Consider the following 6,472-nt stretch of genomic DNA (forward strand, 5'->3'; position numbering starts at 1 on the left):
CAGTTCTGATGGCAGCGATGATAATCGGGTGTGAGGTAGACTTGTCTTGGCTTCGACAGACGGTCATGCACAAGAAGGATTTTAAGGTCAAAACTACTTACCTTTTTCTATGCATGATTTTTTCTTTATGCAGGTCCGCAGCTATGCCCATCTGGCACATTGATCAGCTCAAGACTCTGCTGGGCAATGTTTATATAGGCCTCATCAGGGATGAGGCCAATGAATTGGATCCACGCAGAGGGACCCGTGCAGAGGTTCCTCCACTTGGTGACAATCTAGCTAATACGGTAGCACAGGCTCGCACAACTATGAAGGTTGCTTCTTAAACCATTGAAACTACCTCAGTCGAGTCTATCCCGGGTAGAAGCACTCCCCCGAGCACCTCTCGCTCATGCCCTTTCCCCCCTCTGGTCCCGCTTGCTAGGGTCAGAAACTAGCGACACACATGGCTACACTTCTGCATCACATCCAGCCTTGGATGCAGAGGTCTATTGCTGAGGTAGAAGAGCGCTTGCAGCGGAGAATGGTCCAGCACACAACGAAAGATCGCCGAGGTTCATCAGTTCTTGGACACTTTTGAGTTACTGGTGCTAGCCGGACAGCCCCTCGATGGACGTGTCGACCCTTCAGGCTGCGGTCGAGAGTCTTCGAGTAGACATTAATATGATACTAGAGGCTAGGGTGCCTGAGTCTGAGGCCCCTTCTGCAGAGCTTGTAGAGGACACAGAGATGTCGGCCTTATTCGCCATTTCTGAGATTCTACCCCCCTCGAAAACATTCCCAGAGGCGTAAGGGTCTAGTGGAGGACGAGGCTAGAGCACAGAAGATGGAGCACCGTGAGATGGAGACTTCAAGAAGAGCCTCGCTTGCTGATGAGGAGGCACGTCGGATTAGGGCTGTAGAGTTAGTTGCTGGGGCATCTACATCCAGAGATGTGGCGATAGAAGGACGAAATGCTGAAAGTAATGTTGCTGATAAGGACACTATTGAGGGTGTCCAAAATACAGAGGTAGAGGGTTACAAGGAACAAGACACACCAACTTGCTGATCGTCGGTGCTTTGCGCCCCAGGTTTACTTCACCTACCACTCTCGTATTTCAATTTTTGATGCATTGGGGACAATTGCATGTGTTCTTGTGTGGGTGGGTAAATGGAAAGTTAGTGCTAGGGTGAAGTCTGAGTAGCTCAATACACTATCCTCTTTTGGGATTTTCTTGCCTGTGTTCTTTTTCTTCAAAAGACTGATTATTTTTATTGTTGAACAGCATGTCTATATCTTGTGTACATAGTTTAACTCTGAAGCATGATGGCTAAAACGATATCTTGATCAAATGAAAATGATGCATGACTAGGCATAGTAATTGATAAATGTGTGACTCTAAGCATGACATAGAGATACACCACTGCATGACCCTAAGTCTAAAATTCGAACTAGGTGTCTAATAATCTAGTAGAGTAATGTGATGTCAAGTGAGTATGAGGAAGATTTGAATAGTCCACTATTTGTACTAAGCTAGAACTTGCCTGGTTAGTCCTACTAAAAGTAAGTTGTAATAGACAATTAGGAAAGGATCATAGGCCCTTGTTCAATATAGCCCATTTTTAGCCTAAAAAAATAAACAAAACAAAATTAATCATTCTTTTATCCAAATGATTTGAGATTAATCTAAACCTTTCTTTTTCACCCCAACTGATCTTTTTTCTGGGAATAATGTGTTGGCCCTTGTCCCTCCTTGAACATGTGCACCTCAGCTTATGCCAAAAGCATAATTTGAGGGTGGCTAATGCAGTAAACAACCTTTTTATGGCCCTGACTCAACTTTGGGTATTGTGTACTTTGACTTACGGCAATGCCATGAGTTTAGGGTGGCTATTATGAGGAATTCTCTGAAAAGTGTGGTTGAAAGAACAAAGAGAGAGAAAGAACAAAAGTAAAGTCACTCCAGAATTAGTTGAAAGTAAAGTGAAATAATAATAAAAAATAATAAATACAGGAAAGATTAGAAGAGAGTCACTTACACAAATGGAGAAAGAGGGAAAATAGCAAGATAAAAGAATATGAGAAATTGGATGAAATAAAGTGATGAAAAGAGGTTACTTTAGCCGATATTTCAAAGAGGCAAAAAGTTACTAAAGTATACCTAAATATAACCTATCTTACCCTGAATCTATTTACAAGCTAAGAAAGTCTTATCATGATCCAATGAGTTGTATAGCAAACTTAAAACATTAAAAATAAGGGAAAGCTTATGGAAATATGTACGAATGTGTTGTAAATTTTTTCTGAGAGTAAGTGTTGAAAAGTAATCCTTATACACAAACTGAAATCATTATGTGAAAAAGGAGATTTTGTTTTTATGTGAAGACACTAGTTGCAATACCTGAAATATTAGCACCTCGGTGAGAAATTGAAGAAGATAGGTGTTAGTGTGTGGTGAGTCTGTGTCATGGTCTGATCCCACATAATTCACAACAATGTTTATGTGGAGGACGAGGACGAGAGCACAGAAGATGGAGCACCGTGAGATGAAGACTTCAAGAACAGCCTCGCTTGCTGATGAGGACGCACATCGGAATAGGGCTGTAGAGTTAGTTGCTGGGGCATCTAGATCCAGAGATGTGGCGATAGAACGACAAAATGCTGAATGTAATGTTGCTGATAAGGACACTAATGAGGGTGTCCAAAATAAAGAGGTAGAGGGTTACAAGGAACCAGACACACCAACTTGCTGATCGTCGGTGCTTTGCGCCCCAGGTTTGCTTCACCTACCACTCTCGTATTTCAATTTTTTATGCATTGGGATCAATTGCATGTCTTCTTGGGTGGGTGGGTAAATGGAAAGTTAGTGCTAGGGTGAAGTCTGAGTAGCCCAATACACTATCCTCTTTTGGGATTTTCTTGCCTGTGTTCTTTTTCTTCAAAAGACTGATTATTTTTATTGTTGAACAACATGTCTATATCTTGTGTACATAGTTTAACTCTGAAGCATGATGGCTAAAACGATATCTTGATCAAATGAAAATGATGCACGACTAGGCATAGTAATTGATAAATGTGTGGCTCTAAGCATGACATAGAGATACACCACTGCATGACCCTAAGTCTAAAATTCGAACTAGGTGTCTAATAATCTAGTAGAGTAATGTGATGTCAAGTGAGTGTGAGGAAGATTTGAATAGTCCACTATTTGTACTAAGCTAGAACTTGCCTGGTTAGTCCTGCTAAAGGTAAGCTGTAATAGACAATTAGGAAAGGATCATAGGTCCTTGTTCAATATAGCCCATTTTTAGCCTAAAAAAATAAACAAAACAAAATTAATCATTCTTTGATCCAAATGATTTGAGATTAAGCTAAACCTTTCTTTTTCACCCCAACTGATCTTTTTTCTGGGAATAATGTGTTGGCCCTGGTCCCTCCTTGAACATGTGCACCTCAGCTTATGCCAAAAGCATAATTTGAGGGTGGCTAATGCAGTAAACTACCTTTTTATGGCCCTGACTCAACTTTGGGTATTGTGTACTTTGACTTACGGCAAAGCCATGAGTTCAGGGTGGCTATTATGAGGAATTCTCTGGAAAGTGTGGTTGAAAGAACAAAGAGAGAGAAAGAACAAAAGTAAAGTCACTGAAGAATTAGTTGAAAGAAAAGTGAAATAATAATAAAAAATAATAAATACAAGAAAGATTAGAAGAGAGTCACTTACACAAATGGAGAAAGAGGGAAAATAGCAAGGTAAAAGAATATGAGAAATTGGATGAAATAAAGTGATGAAAAGAGGTTACTTTAGCCGATATTTCAAAGAGGGCAAAAAGTTACTAAAGTATACCTAAATATACCCTATCTGACCCTGAATCTATTTACAAGCTAAGAAAGTCTTATCATGATCCAATGAGTTGTATAGCAAACTTAAAACATTGAAAATAACGGAAAGCTTATGGAAATATGTACGAATGTGTTGTGAATTTTTTCTGAGAGTAAGTGTTGAAAAGTAATCCTTATACCCAAACTGAAATCATTGTGTGAAAAATGAGATTTTATTTTTATGTGAAGACACTAGTTGCAATACCAGAAATATTAGCACCTCGGTGAGAAATTGAAAAAGATAGGTGTTAGTGCGCGGTGAGTCTGTGTCATGGTCTGATCCCACATAATTCAAGCCCAATTGTGATAACATGCATAAACATGATGAGACTGATCGGGATTGATATCCAAATGATTGTGAAAGCTAAAACATGGCATTATTGTACGAAGATTTTTGTAGTGAGTCATAGTGCATCTCTTGAGGACAAACAACGAATTTAAGTTGAGGGTGTTGATATACCGTGGTTTCACAAAATAATTAATGTTTTTTACTTAAGTTTAGTGCATGTACAAAAGCCTTTTTGTGTTGATTTTTATGTAAGTTTCCCTTTATTTGCAGGAAATCTGTCTAAGGATGAACGCGGAAGTTTTTGAGCAACAAATGCAGAAAAGTTACCATCTACGGAGCTTGTGATAGTCTGTCGTGCCTGTGACGGTCCATAGGTGGCATCGTAGTGAAGCTTGTGAAGGAAGATGGGGAAGTCAAACCAAGTGTGGGGTTACAAAGTGCATGACGAACCATCTTAGCCATGACGGTCCGTCCTACTGGTTCGTCGTGATGATCAGAGAAGTAGTCCAATGCTCAAATTCCAAGAGCATAAGTGTTATGGAACGGAGACCCTCGACGGACCGTCATCTTGGAATGGTCCGTCATATCTACTGTCGAGGGTAATGAAGAGAGAAGTAGAATAGTTTGCAAATTATGGGACGATGGAGTCGATGACGGCCCGTCATGACCACGACAGCCCGTCAAGATGTCCATCGATCCAGCTGTGTTTTGACAGATTTTCAGCAATTAGAGTCCTTCTTTTTTTTTAATAAATAGTTGTAACAACCTCGTTTTTGGGGTTAGACTCTTTATTGGTTAGACTCTTTGTTATTAGACACTCTTATGTTAGATTTTTTGTTAGTAGATTATTTTGATTATGACACTTTGGATTGTTACACTTTTTTATTAGGTTGATTGTTGGTGATTTTGTCGATTAATCAAGTAAATTTCTGGATTTTATTCTTTCTCATTGAAGTAAGGGCACGAATTCTTATATTATATATATGAATATTTTGATTATGACTATGGGCAACTAAACTCCACAACTAGGGTTGTGGGAACCATGGGTGAATAATAAGATAAAATCTATCTAAAATAACAATTCTAGAATAGTGTCTTGCATGTATTGATAATTCTTTTGCTTAGAAGTCTTTTTAACGGATGGACAACGTTAGAACTCACCTTAATGCTACTTGCCGGACCAAGGAGGTAGATAATACGAAAAGAATTATCAACATAGATTTAGTGTATACTATCTAATAGGCTAGTATTGATTGGTACGAGGTAATAACTTAGTCAAATATCGAATACAATGCTTAATATAAGTTAAAGGTAAGGGTTAGTATCCCAACACACGTAGTCGGACCAAGGTGCGGAGTGAAATTTTCTAGATGCTGGACGAAGGATTTAGAAATACATATTTTATCTCTTTGCATGCAAGATTCTAAGAAAGAATTGTTTTAGTTAGAATTATCAAGGTAGGAACCTGTGGGGAATATGTAAACCCTAGTTACTTTTATTAGTTGATTAAAATCCTACATTTGAATCTGTTAGTTATCTACTTTAATTTAGCTAGATATTTTCGTTCATTTAGAAATAAAAACCCCCCCTTTTATTGTCTTTGTTTTCTATGGAAATAATTGACTAAATAATAGGAATAATAGATTGAAGTTAAGTCTTAACTATTTTCCTCGTGGGAACGATCAGTTTCTCATTAATTGGGTTCTTTACTTGATACGACCACTTTAATTCTTATTTGAGAAGTAAGTTTGAGCGTATCTGTTGCGCATAAGGCTTTTAAAAGTAACTTAGCATGGTTTTGAACAAATGTCCCATTTAGCATGATTTCAAATGTTTTATGTGCATATTTCCATACTTAGTGTAAGTGGTATACTAACACATATTTCAATGTTTCTACAATTATGTAGGTTCTGACCGTTGAACTTCTAGATGGACATTGGAAGATAACTTGGACTCTTATTATTTAAGTTAGTTAGATCCTCACCTTTTGAGGACGATGCCATTATCTAGCTATTTGATATTGTTCTAATCTAAATACATTTAGTTCATTCTCTCTCATTTGAAGACTATTGTTATATATGCCTATATGTGGATTTTGTTGTAATGAAGTATGGGATAGGCCAGAATGTTGTACTCGTTCTAAATGGTTTAAATGTTAGACATTCCTATAAGACTATATTTATATATTGTAATGTGAACTAAAAATAGAATCCTAGGTAAGCTTCCTATGTGAGGAGTCGATGTAAAGTCCCTATGTATATATGATGAATAAGTGTGAGGTGTATGTAAACCTCACAAGATAGATGTATACAAAAAGTTTT

The sequence above is a fragment of the Solanum lycopersicum genome, chromosome 4 (assembly GCF_036512215.1).
Source record: "Solanum lycopersicum chromosome 4, SLM_r2.1".
In the NCBI taxonomy this organism is placed as follows: domain Eukaryota; kingdom Viridiplantae; phylum Streptophyta; class Magnoliopsida; order Solanales; family Solanaceae; genus Solanum; species Solanum lycopersicum.